The 12,364-nt window shown below is 37.1% G+C and overlaps 1 pseudogene; it reads right to left on the bottom strand.

The window, feature by feature from the left end:
- Positions 1-11,727: 11,727 nt before the first annotated feature.
- On the bottom strand, positions 11,728-11,904 carry LOC112403605 (uncharacterized; annotated as a pseudogene).
- Positions 11,905-12,364: the final 460 nt, after the last annotated feature.

Genomic DNA, 12,364 nt, shown 5'->3' on the forward strand with positions numbered 1-12,364 from the left:
TCCCCCCCACCCCTTTATTGCTGGGATGAGTGACTTGCAGGGTCTTGGTCCCTCGACCAGAATTTGGGCCTAAGGCTCTGGGATGGGAGCACTGAGTCCAGGATGCTGGACCAGTAGCGAATTGCCGGCCCCAGGGAAGATTATCTGCTGAGAGCTCTCAGAGAGGCCTCTATCTGAATCCAAGGCCTGACTCCACCCAACTGCCAACAGCTTCCAGCACTGGACACCTCACACCAAACAACAAACAAGACAGGAACACAAACCCACCCATCATCATACAGACTACCTAAAGTCATACTAAGCTCACAGACACCCCAAAACACACAACCTCACACAGCCTTACTCATTGGAAGGAAAAGACTCAGCTCCACCCACCAGAAAATGCAGGCAGCAGTCCCTCCCAGCAGGAAGCCTGCACAAGACACTGGACCAACTCCACAACTGGGGGGCAGAGAACAGAAGCAAGAGGAGCTATGACCCTGCAGCCTAGGGAAAGGAGACCACAAATACTGTAAATTAGACAAAATGAGAAGACAGAGAAATATCTTACAGGCAAAGGAGCAAGATAAAAACCTACAAGATGAAGAGGAAATAGGCAAACTACCTGAAAAAGAATTCAGAGTAATGATAGTAAAGATGATCCAAAATCTTGGAAATAGAATAGAGAAAATACAAGAGACATTTAACAAGGACCTAGAAGAACTAAAGAGGAAACAAATATTAATGAGCAACAAAATAACTGAAATTAAAAATACTCTAGAAGGAATCAATAGCAGAGTAACTGAGGCAGAAGAACGGATAAGTGAGCTGGGAGATAGAATGGTGGAAATAACTGCCACAGAGCAGAATAAAGAAAAAAGAATGAAAAGAATGGAGGACAGTCTCAGAGACCTCTGGGACAACATTAAGCACACCAACATTCAAATTATAGGCATCCAAGAAGAAGAAGAAACAAAGAAGGGGTCTAAGAGAATATTTGAAAAGATTATAGTTTAAAAATTTCCCAACATGGAAAAGGAAATAGTCAATCAGGTCCAGGAAGCACAGAGAGTCCAATACAGGATATACCAAAGGAGAAACACTCTGAGGCACATATGAATCAAACTAAGAAAAATTAAAGAAAAAATATTAAAAGCAACAAAGGATAAAGAGAAAATAACACACAAGGTGATCCCCATAAAGATAACAGCTGATCTTTCAGCAGAAACTAAACAGGCTAAAATGGAGTGTCAAGATATATTTAAAGTGATGGAAGGGAAAAAAACTACAAACAAGATTACTCTAGCCAGCAAGGATCTCATTCAGATTCGACGGAGAAATCAAAAGCTTTACAGACAAGCAAAAATTAAGAGGATTCAGCACCACCAAACCAGCTTTACAACACATGCTAAAGGAAATTCTCTAGGCAGGAAACACAAGAGAAGGAAAAGACTTACAAAAACAAACCCAAAACAAGTAAGAAAATGGTAATAGGAACATACATATCAATAATTACTGTAAATGTAAATGGATTAAATGCTCCAGCCAAAAGACATAGACTGGCTGAATGGATATAAAAACAAGACCCATATATATGCTGTCTACAAGAGACCCACTTCAGACCGATCGACACATACAGACTGAAAGTGAGGGGATAGAAAAAGATATTCCATGCAAATGGAAATCAAAAGAAAGCTAGAGTAGCAATTCTCATATCAGACAAAATAGACTTAAAAATAAAGACTATTACAAAAGACAAGGAAGGACACTATATAATGATCAAGGAATCAATCCAAGATGAAGATGTAACAATTGTAAATACTTATGCACCCAACATAGGAGCACCTCAATACATAAGGCAAATGTTAACAGCCATGAAAGGGGAAATCAACAGTAACACAAGCATAATAGGGGACTTTAACACTCCACTTATACCAATGGACAAATCATCCAAACAGAAAATAAATAAGGAAACACAAGCTTTAAATGACACATTAGACCAGATGTACTTACCTAATATTTATAGGACATTCCATCCAAAAACAACAGAGCACACTTTCTTCCCAAGTGCACATGGAATATTCTCCATGATAGATCATATCTTGAGTCACAAATCAAGCCTTGGTAAATTTAAGAAAATTGAAATTGTATCAAGCATCTTTTCCAACCACAACACTATGAGACTAGATATCAGTTACAGGGAAAAAAAAAACTGTAAAAAATACACACATGGAAGCTAAACAGTACTCTATTAAACAACTAAGAGATCACTGAAGAAATCAAAGAGGAAATGAAAAAATACATAGAAAAAAATGACAATGAAAACACGATGACCCAAAACCTCTGGGATGCAAAAGCAGTTCTAAGAGGGAATTTTATAGCAATATAATCCTACCTCAAGAAACAAGAAAAATCTCAAATAAACAACCTAACCTTACACTGAAAGCAATTAGAGAAAGAAGAACAAAAAAACTAAAGTTAGCAGAAAGAAAGAAATCATAAAGCTCAGATCAGAAATAAATGAAAAAGCAATAAAGGAAACAATAGTGAGTATCAATAGAACTAAAAGCTGGTTCTTTGAGAAGATAAACAAAATTGATAAACCATTAGCCATACACATCAGGGAAAAAAGTGAGAAGACTCAAGTCAACAGTATTAGAAATGAAAAAGGAGAAGTAACAACTGATACCATAGGAATACAAAGGATCATGAGTGACTACAGCAAGCAACTATATGTAAATAAAAAGGACAACCTGTAAGAAATAGACAAATTCTTAGAAAATTACAACCTTCCAAGACTGAAGCAGGAAGAAGAAGAAAACATGAACAGACCAATCACAAGCACTGAAATTGAAACTGTGATTAAAAATCTTCCAACAAACAAAAGCCCAGGGCCAGATGGCTTCACAGGTGAATTCTATCAAACATTTAGAGAATAGTAAACACCTATCCTTCTCAAACTCTTCCAAAATATAGCAGAGGGAGGAACACTCTCAAACTCATTCTATGAGGTCACCATCACCCTGATACCAAAACCAGACAATGATGTCACAAAAAAGGAAAATTACAGGCCAATATCACTAATGAACACAGATACAAAATCCTCAATAAAATACTAGCAAACAGAATCCAACAGCACATTAAAAGGTTCATACACCATGATCAAGTGGGGTTTATCTCAGGAATGCAAGGGTTCTTCAATATACACAAATCAATCAATGTGATACACCATATTAACAAGCTGAAGGATATAAACCATATGATAATCTCAATAGATGCAGAAAAAGCTTTTGACAAAATTCAACACAGATTTATGATAAAAACTCTCCAGAAAGTGGGCATAGAGGGAACCTATGTCAATATAATAAAGGCCATATAAAATAAAACCACAGCCAACATCATCCTCAATGGTTAAAAACTGAAAGCATTTCCTCTAAGATCAGGAGCAAGACAAGGGTGCCCACTCTCACTACTATTATTCAACATAGATTTGGAAGTCCTAGTGATGGCGACCAGAAAAGAAAAAGAAATAAAATGAATACAAATTGCAAAGGAAGAAGTAAAACTGTCACTGTTTGCAGATGACATGGCAATCCTAAAGATGCCACCAGAAAACTACTAGAGCTAATCAGTGAATTTGTTAAAGTAGCAGGATAAAAAATTAATGCACAGAAATCCCTTGCATTCCTATACACTAACAATGAAAAATCAGAAAGAGAAATTAAGAAAACACTCCCATTTACCATTGAAACAAAAAGTATAAAATACCTAGAAATAAACCTACCTAAGGAGGCAAAAGATCTGTACGCAGAAAACTATAAGACACTGATGAAAGAAATTAAAGATGACACAAACAGATGGAGAGATATACCACGTTCTTGGATTGGAAGAATCAACATTGTGAAAATGACAATACTACCCAAAGCAATCTACAGATTCAATGCAATCCCTATCAAATTACCAGTGGCATTTTTCACAGAACTAAAACAAGAAATTTTACAATTTGTATGGAAACACAAAAGACCCCAAATAGCCAAAGCAACCTTGAGAAGGAAAAATGGAGCTGGAGGGATCAGTCTCCCTGACTTCAGACTATACTACGAAGCTACAGTAATCAAGACAGTATGGTACTGGCACAAAAACAGAAATATCAATCAATGGAACAGGATAGAAAGTCCAGAGATGAAGCCATGAACATATGGTCACCTTATCTTTGACAAAGGAGGTAAGAATATACAATGGAGAAAAGACAGCCTCTTCACTAAGTGGATCTGGGAAAACTGGACAGCTACATGTAAAAGAATGAAATTATAACACTTCCTAACACCATACACAAAAATAAACTCAAAATGGATTAAAGACTTAAATGTAAGGCCAGACACTATAAAATTCTTAGAGGAAAACAGGCAGAATACTCTTTGACATGAATCACAGCAAGATCTTTTTTGACCCACCTCATAGAATAATGGAAATAAAATAAAAAATAAACAAATGGGACCTAATGAAACTTAAAAGCTTTTGCACAGCAAAGGAAACCAAAAACAAGATGAAAAGACAACCCTCAGAATGGGAGAAAATATTTCCAAACAAAGAACTGACAAAGGATTAATCTCCAAAATATACAAGCAGCTCATTCAGCTCAATATCAAAAAAACAAACAACCCAATCCAAAAATGGATGGAAGACCTAAATAGACATTTCTCCAAAGGAGACATGCAGATGGCCAACAAACACATGAAAAGATGTTCAACATCAATAATCATCAGAGAAATGCAAATCAAAAGCACAATGAGGTATCATCTCACGTCCAGAATGTCCATCATCAAAAAAATCTACAAATAATAAATGCTGGAGAGGGTATGGAGAAAAGGGAATCCTCTTGCACTGTTGATGGGAATGTAAATTGATGCAGTCAGTATGGAGAAGAGTATGGAGGCTCCTTTAAAAACTAAAAACAGAACTGCCATATGACCCAGCAGTCCCACTACTGGTCATATACCCTGAGAAAACCATAATTCCAAAAGATACATGTACCACAATATCCATTGCAACACTATTTACAATAGCCAGGACATGGAATCAACATAAATATCCATCAACAGATGAATGGATAAAGAAGATGTTGCACATATATACAATGGAATATTAGCCATAAAAAGGAACAAAATTGAGTTATTTGTAGTGAGGTCGATGGACCTAGAGTCTGTCATACAGAGTGAAGTAAGTAAGAAAGAGAAAAACAAAGACCATATGCTAATGCACATATATGGAATCTAAAAAGTGGTACTGATGAACCTAGTGGCAAGGCAGGAATAAAGACGTAGCTGTAGAGAATGGACTTGAGGACATGGGGGTGGGGGGAGGGGAAGCTGGGACAAAGTGAGAGAGTAACACTGACATATATACATTAACAAATATAAAATGGTTGACTAGTGGGAAGCTTCTGTATAGCACAGGGAGATTAGCTCCATGCTTTGTGATGACTTAGAGGGGTGGAATAGGGAGCTTGGGAGGGAGGCTCAAGAGCGAGAGGATATGGGGTTATATCACAAAGCTGATTCACTTTTTGTACAGCAGAAACTAACACAACCTTGTAAAGAAATTATACTCCCATAAAGTTATTTAAAAAGAAGGTTGACTTCCCCTGTCATCACTAAACCCCTTCATCCAATCATAAACTTTTTTTATTCCATGTGCTATCCCTGTGGATTTAAGTTTAAATGTGGGGAAGCTAAGATGTGTGTATACTTTCTGAAATGTGTTGCTTTCACAGAGAATGACAATTTGTATTCTAGAAGCACAGAGTTTTCAAATTTTCCTTCTTCTTATAAAGCCCCCCAATAATATTTTTATTCTATACTAATCATTATACTTTTATACTGTTACCAATAAAGGAGTAAAGCTTACTAATTTTTAATTTCCTTAGTGTTTTCTCTCTAAATGAGGAACAGATTATGGAAGGGAAAATTTGAAAATCATAGTTGGTTGCTAGCTGCTTTTTTAGCACAATCTATTTCTGAGATTTTATGAGATCTGGCTTACAATGCATTCATTGATAAATGATTCAATATTTAACCATGATTTACCTGTGCCATGTGGAAGAAAATTATGCTGATGGAGCTGAAATCACCGGAACAGAGATTTTTACATCCCATAAAATACATCAACATAGTGTTGAGTGTGAATCACTCACTTGAGACATAAAATATTCCTCTTTTCTAGGACCCAGGCTTATATCTCAATATAAATGGTTGATGGAAGTCAACAAAACGAGCCCAGTGCACTGCCTGGTGACATGTGGTAATAAGGATCAACAATGAAGGATGGAAGGTCTCCCCTGCCATCTCTAGGTGCCAAAGTAGTTTTTAAACTCTTTGGGTGGTATGAGCCTGGAAATTGAGAAACATTCAGACCATATGGAAACAGATACAGATTCATGGAAGGAAAGATGAGAAGCAGCCTTGCCTCTTTAAGGGAATGACTCACCAAGGGAGCATGATACGTGGGTTCCTCCCTGAAGCTTCACTACCTATGTATTTATCTGAAAATTTACTTCATCTAAATTGATGAGATCCAATGTTACAATCTAGGAGATTTCAGTTGGAGACTATACATGTACAGACATTGGAAAGGTGATATCAATTCATGTTGACTCCAATTAGCACATGGAGTCAATAGACTAATACAAAATTTATATATTATACCCATATGCTAAAGAAGGCACAAGTAAAAGTGGTCAAAGTTTTATATTCAGGATAGGAAGGGTAGTAGATAGCTCATTTTCTGGGGAATCTGGAAGTTTTATTTTGCTAGACAGTAAACTTTACTTGTGTAGGATCACCTATGTTTTGATCATTAGTATATATCTTATTCCTTCTGCCACTGTTGGCCCAAAGTAAATTTAAAATAATTTTATTTTGGTCTGTCTTCTTGGAGACCAGGAAATTTCAGAAGCAATATGAATTTTGGAAGAGGGGTATTTTGAGGGGAAAAATGGGAAAATGGGAAATAGCTGATCTTGCTGTAGGAGAAGCTAGGAAGACCCAGGGGTCCAAATTCTACTCTCATTATATTAATCCTTAAACCCTGGGAAGTTTTCCTGGGATGCTATTCTAACTTAAGGCCAGGCCACTATCCTGATGCATCTATAGCCAAAAGTAAATCTCGCTTTGCTTCATCCCTTTTTCTATAAATTCTCATCAAGTTAACCAGATCTGCAATCATGGCCAATAAATACACCATACCTTGGCCTTTCTCAAGGCCCAAGGCATTTTAGCTGGTGTCCAGGCCAAGAATCAAAATGAGATTTCAAGTCCCTTAAACTGATTCTGGGTCTTGCATTTAGGCTGACAAATGACATTATTCTTGTAGAATCCAGTAAGTGCCAAAGCCCTTATCCTCAAAATATGGTGGCTTTGGACATAGATAAAGGGCTGATTTTCCTAAAGGTGACATGACTTATACCACCCAAAATGTTTGGCTGCCATTGTCTCAGGCTTACTTGAGGCAATTTAAAAAAAAAATTTTTTGAGGTGGCAGACAGCTTGAAAATCATGGTGCTCTTTGCATAATACTATGAAATATGGATGTATTTAATTCTAGCATTTGAACTAGGAACAATTTTCCTAGCAGAAAATGACTATATTATAGGTATGTAACATAAAATCACAACACACGTGCATGCAAACAACAAGCTCTTGAGGGAGGCATGATCTGTTGTTTCAGACTTTTTCCATTAATATTCATTGGCTGCTTGTTCATTTGTTTTGTTCTCTGCCTCACAGGCAAGCAGTAGAAACCACCAAAGGTTTAAGAAAAATTTATGGAAGGAAAATTTAAAGTTGAAAACATTCTATCCATTAAGTTATTATTTCCTCTAAATTGGCAAGGCTGCCATTATTCAATTTCAGCAGTGAAAAATCTTGGATCAGCATGTGGAACATTGAGGCTCTTTGGGAAAGCAGTTTGAAAATTACAGATGGAAATCAGTATAATGTAGGTTAACAATCTGAAACTCAGGGTCAGACACACCCAGATTTGGGTCCATACCCTGTCAGTCTTACTAGCTAGTGGGATTCTGGGCATGTCATTGAATCTTTCTGTGTCAAACTTTTTTCCACAGTGAAATGGTCACAACCATAATATCTTAGAATTGTGTGTCAAGTGAGGTAGTATATCCATAAGGACTCTTTGATTTTGAGCAAAAGAAATCAGCTTTGAGTAAATTAAGCAAATAGTTTACTGGATGGATATTGGTGCTTGACAATATCCATGAGAACCTGAAGAATCAGGCATGGAAATGCGGTTGAACCAAATCAGTTCTGGAGGCTCAGAAGCAGAAAAGATAGCAGTAATTTTATAACAGCAACTCTAGTCCAGTCATCCTTAATCAAATGGAATGGAACTTCTTTGACTCTCTGATGGTGTTCGAAATATCACAGAAGAAACATCTAATTGGCCTAGGTTGGGTCAAAGGCCACTTCTTGTTCAGTAATAAGGAGCACATTTGACTACAGTTTCTTGTCAAGACTGTCTTCAGTGAAGTATTCCTTTTTTTTGGATTATGGTCATTTGGTTATGTGTTTAATTTTGAATCAGAAAGTTTGAAACAATAAGTCCATAATCAACACAGAGTGAGGGCCAGCCTCTGAGTATCAGCTTATATCAGCTTACAGAGTTCTTTGGGATCCTTGTTAGAACAGTGAGGTTTGAACAGGGAACCAGAAAGGCAGGCATCTGTTTCTTGTGACCACTCCATTAGATAATATGTACCTCATGCCCTGGAATCCTAACACACAGGTCCACGTGTATTACAGTTCTATTTTTTGTTTTTTTAAAATTTTTTTAATTGTTATTTTATATTGGAGCATCATTGATTAACAATGCTGTTAATTGTTAGTTTCAGGTGTACAGCAAAGTGATTCAGTTATACATATACATGTATCTATTCTTTTTCAAATTCTTTTCCCATTTGAGTTATTACAGAATACTGAGCAGAGTTCCCTGTGATAGACAGTAGGTCCTTGTTGGTTATCTATTTTACATATAGTAGTGTGTACCTGAGGTATTCTAATACCTTTTCAGTGGAAGCGGTATTCTAATGAAGAAAAATGGGATACAATTGGAAGGGGAAATGAATACAGGTGTTCTAAAACAAAAATGTCTTCTTTTTTCAGCTTTTTTGAGGTATAATTGATAAACTAATAAATTTAACAGGTACAATATGATGATGTGATATTTGTGTACATGGTGAAATAATTCCCATAACTGAGTTAATTAGCATCCATCACCTTACATGTTTACTTTGTGTGTGTGTGTGAGAACACTTAAATTCTACTCTCTTCACAAATTTCATTTGTCCAAACAGTATCATCAACTATAGTCACCATTAAACAAAATGTCTTCTCTAGATGGAGTATGCAGGGTGCCTGATACCTACTAGGTACTCAGTATATGGTATTTAACCTCACCTTCCTACTTCATTTAAGGCAATCAGATGATGCACAGTAAGTGGAGTTGACTTGGGATACTGGGTATTACTCTGTAATATTTTGACATTAGTCCAGTAATTTTTAAGAGTGTCAGAAGCCCAGTATTAGTGGTTTTCCATCTTTTTGGGATGAGTCCCTTCACTCACAAAGGGGCTTTGGATGCCAATCCTTCAAGAGGAGTCAAAGGATCTCTAAAGATGTAGTTTCTCAAACCTGGGGCCCACAGACGTTGCTTAGATAGAGTAACTCTGCCCAATGAATTATTATAGTGATCTCCAGGGATGTGTGGCTACTTACATCATTGTTTTCAAGGATATTGAAGATCTTGAAGATCTACATTTGGGATCACTATAAAAGAAAATTCTATGGGAAATTTTCTATTCTCTAAAGTGTGTATCTTTTGATAGATATTTTCAGAATAAGCATGGCCAAAAAAAAAAAAATACTCTTTTTTATCTCTGCTGACTACAAACTAAATCTACAAATACCCCAGAGATTTTGGCACATCTTAGCCATCACAATATGATAATTTCACTATTTCTCCTGAAGTGACTAGGAGAATTCACTTTGTGGGTATATTTTCATTACCAACTGTACTCTAACATTTTCCTTTTATCTCTATCTCACTTCTTGTTTACCTTAATTACTTTATTTGCTAAACCACAGTCCAATTTTATTCTTACATGCATTTGTACTTTAAGGAGAACTTTCTAACTATGGTCTTTTGAAACTCCAACAACCTGTATTCTGATGTCAACATTTTAAAATAGAGTAATCCTTCATTCCGCCCCCAGTTGTAATTCAGAAAACAATGGCGGGGAACAGACCCTGTAGTGCACTGTACCTCTTCCCCATTTCAACTTTGTGACCAAATTCACCACATCACCTCTTGAGTTCTTCATTAAATTATCAGGACTCTACTGCATTTAGGATTGATTTGATAGGGGACTCAGAGGCCATCAGAGCTACAAGGTCTGTATCTCCAGCTTTCATTTTCCTTTTTCCTTCTTAAATCAAAAAAACACTTTGGTTTGTCACAGCCTGACCCATCTATTCAGAAGTTTGTTCCATTAACTCTTTTAATAGTCTCTTCTCCAGGGCTCTGATGAAATTAAAGTCATTTCCACCCTAGACGCTGGAGGGCTCCTGTCTTTCACCATAATTCACTGGCTCCAGCTAATGGGTGGGAGAGGGGCAGAGTGGAGGTTATTGCAAGGCTAGGCCATGCTTTGCAGACTGTGCGGTGATTGAAGATGTGAAATGGTAGGTGCTTTTTGTCTCTTCTTAGATCTTTGTTAGAATGCTTATTTTGTCCCTCCTAACCTAGCTCTGGTGGGATGTAGGTAGAGTGGCCTCCATCTTAGTCTATATAACTTGTACTAGGAGAGATCTAATCTTTCCATATTCTTTTCCACCCCTTTGACAGAGGCCTGAATTCACACTGTTAGTAATTCATTCTTTCAATTTAAGGTTTTAGATTTTCTAAAATTTTTAGAATAGCATATTGAGTTTTATGAGTCATTAGCATCTCATAAAAATTTTATTTTACATTTACTAGGTAACACACTTTGAACCAGAAAGATGAGAAGAGTCAGAGAATACTGGGTCCCTGAGTTAGTGGGTAGAGGTGTATCAGAAAAGCCAAGAAGCTGACAGCAACTAAGGCAGCTTTGGCCAAACTTTATGGTATTTAACACAGAGCTGGCCAGTCTCTATTCCTTACATTCAAATATTGTTCTGGATTCCTAAAAGTGTGGATACTATTTTCTATTTCTTGGAATTAAAGTTTATCAATCACTCTAGTCAGATCGTATCCTAATCTTTTTTTTTTTTTTTTTTTTGGACATAATTGTACACCCTATTTAACCTCTTTTTCTGGCAGGACTGGGGAGGAAATTTCAGAAAATATTTCCAAAAGAGAAGTCATAGACACTGCCAGTCAACAAATAACATCAGAAATGTGAACGAATTAAAATCAAAGTGAAGTAACTTTTTTTTGCGGTACACAGGTCTCTCACTGTTGTGGCCTCTCCCGTTGCAGAGCACAGGCTCCAGATGCGCAGGCTCAGCGGCCATGGCTCACGGGCCCAGCCACTCTGCGGCATGTGGGATTTTCCCGAACCGGGTCATGAACCCATGTCCCCTGCATCGGCAGGCGGACTCTCAACCACTGTGCCACTAGGGAAGCCCCAAGTGAAGTAACTTTTGTTTCCAACCATGATACAGTCATTAGTCCGGGACTTGCCCTCCTGACATAAAAGGATAGAAAACTCAAAAAATATATGAAACAACTGTAAAAAGCATTAGAGAACTATGCGGGAAGGGAAACAAACTAGGTGAGCTCTACAATTGCCTTGACTTTCTGCTTGGGGACAACTTTTACTGATAAGAACAGATACTACACTTGATCTTAGCCAAAAGGCTGAGAAGCGATTGGGGGCAGTTTTTAGAACACAGTGCAGAGATGGGAACACGTGCAGAGTACAGTTGTCTTGCTAAGTTGAAGGTACAGCAATCAGAGTTTTGTGAGGATAAGGTTTAATCCCGAATACCGGAGAGTAGAGGGAATTACACAGATTAAGAACTCTAGAAACCAGCATGGAAGTTTTTTGAACAGGTTGCTGAATATTAAGTATGCATTTGTTGGATAAGGTAAGGCTGAGCAATGTACAAATGTCATGAAAAAAAAATTGTGTAATGGAGAGCTACAAGCTGAATAATTCCCAGAGAGAATAGGATATGCTCAAGTTCTAACCAGACAGATTAGAGAGAACTTAGAAAGTTCACATTTTAATAGTAGGAATAAAATAGATATAGATTGAAAGCTATTCTAGACACACCTTAACAAAATTTATAGGTTTAAGAGGATTTCACATAATTTAACTGCCTGACCA

This window comes from Neophocaena asiaeorientalis, unplaced genomic scaffold (genome assembly GCF_003031525.2).
Source record: "Neophocaena asiaeorientalis asiaeorientalis breed wild unplaced genomic scaffold, Neophocaena_asiaeorientalis_V1.1 scaffold67, whole genome shotgun sequence".
Lineage (NCBI taxonomy): Eukaryota > Metazoa > Chordata > Mammalia > Artiodactyla > Phocoenidae > Neophocaena > Neophocaena asiaeorientalis.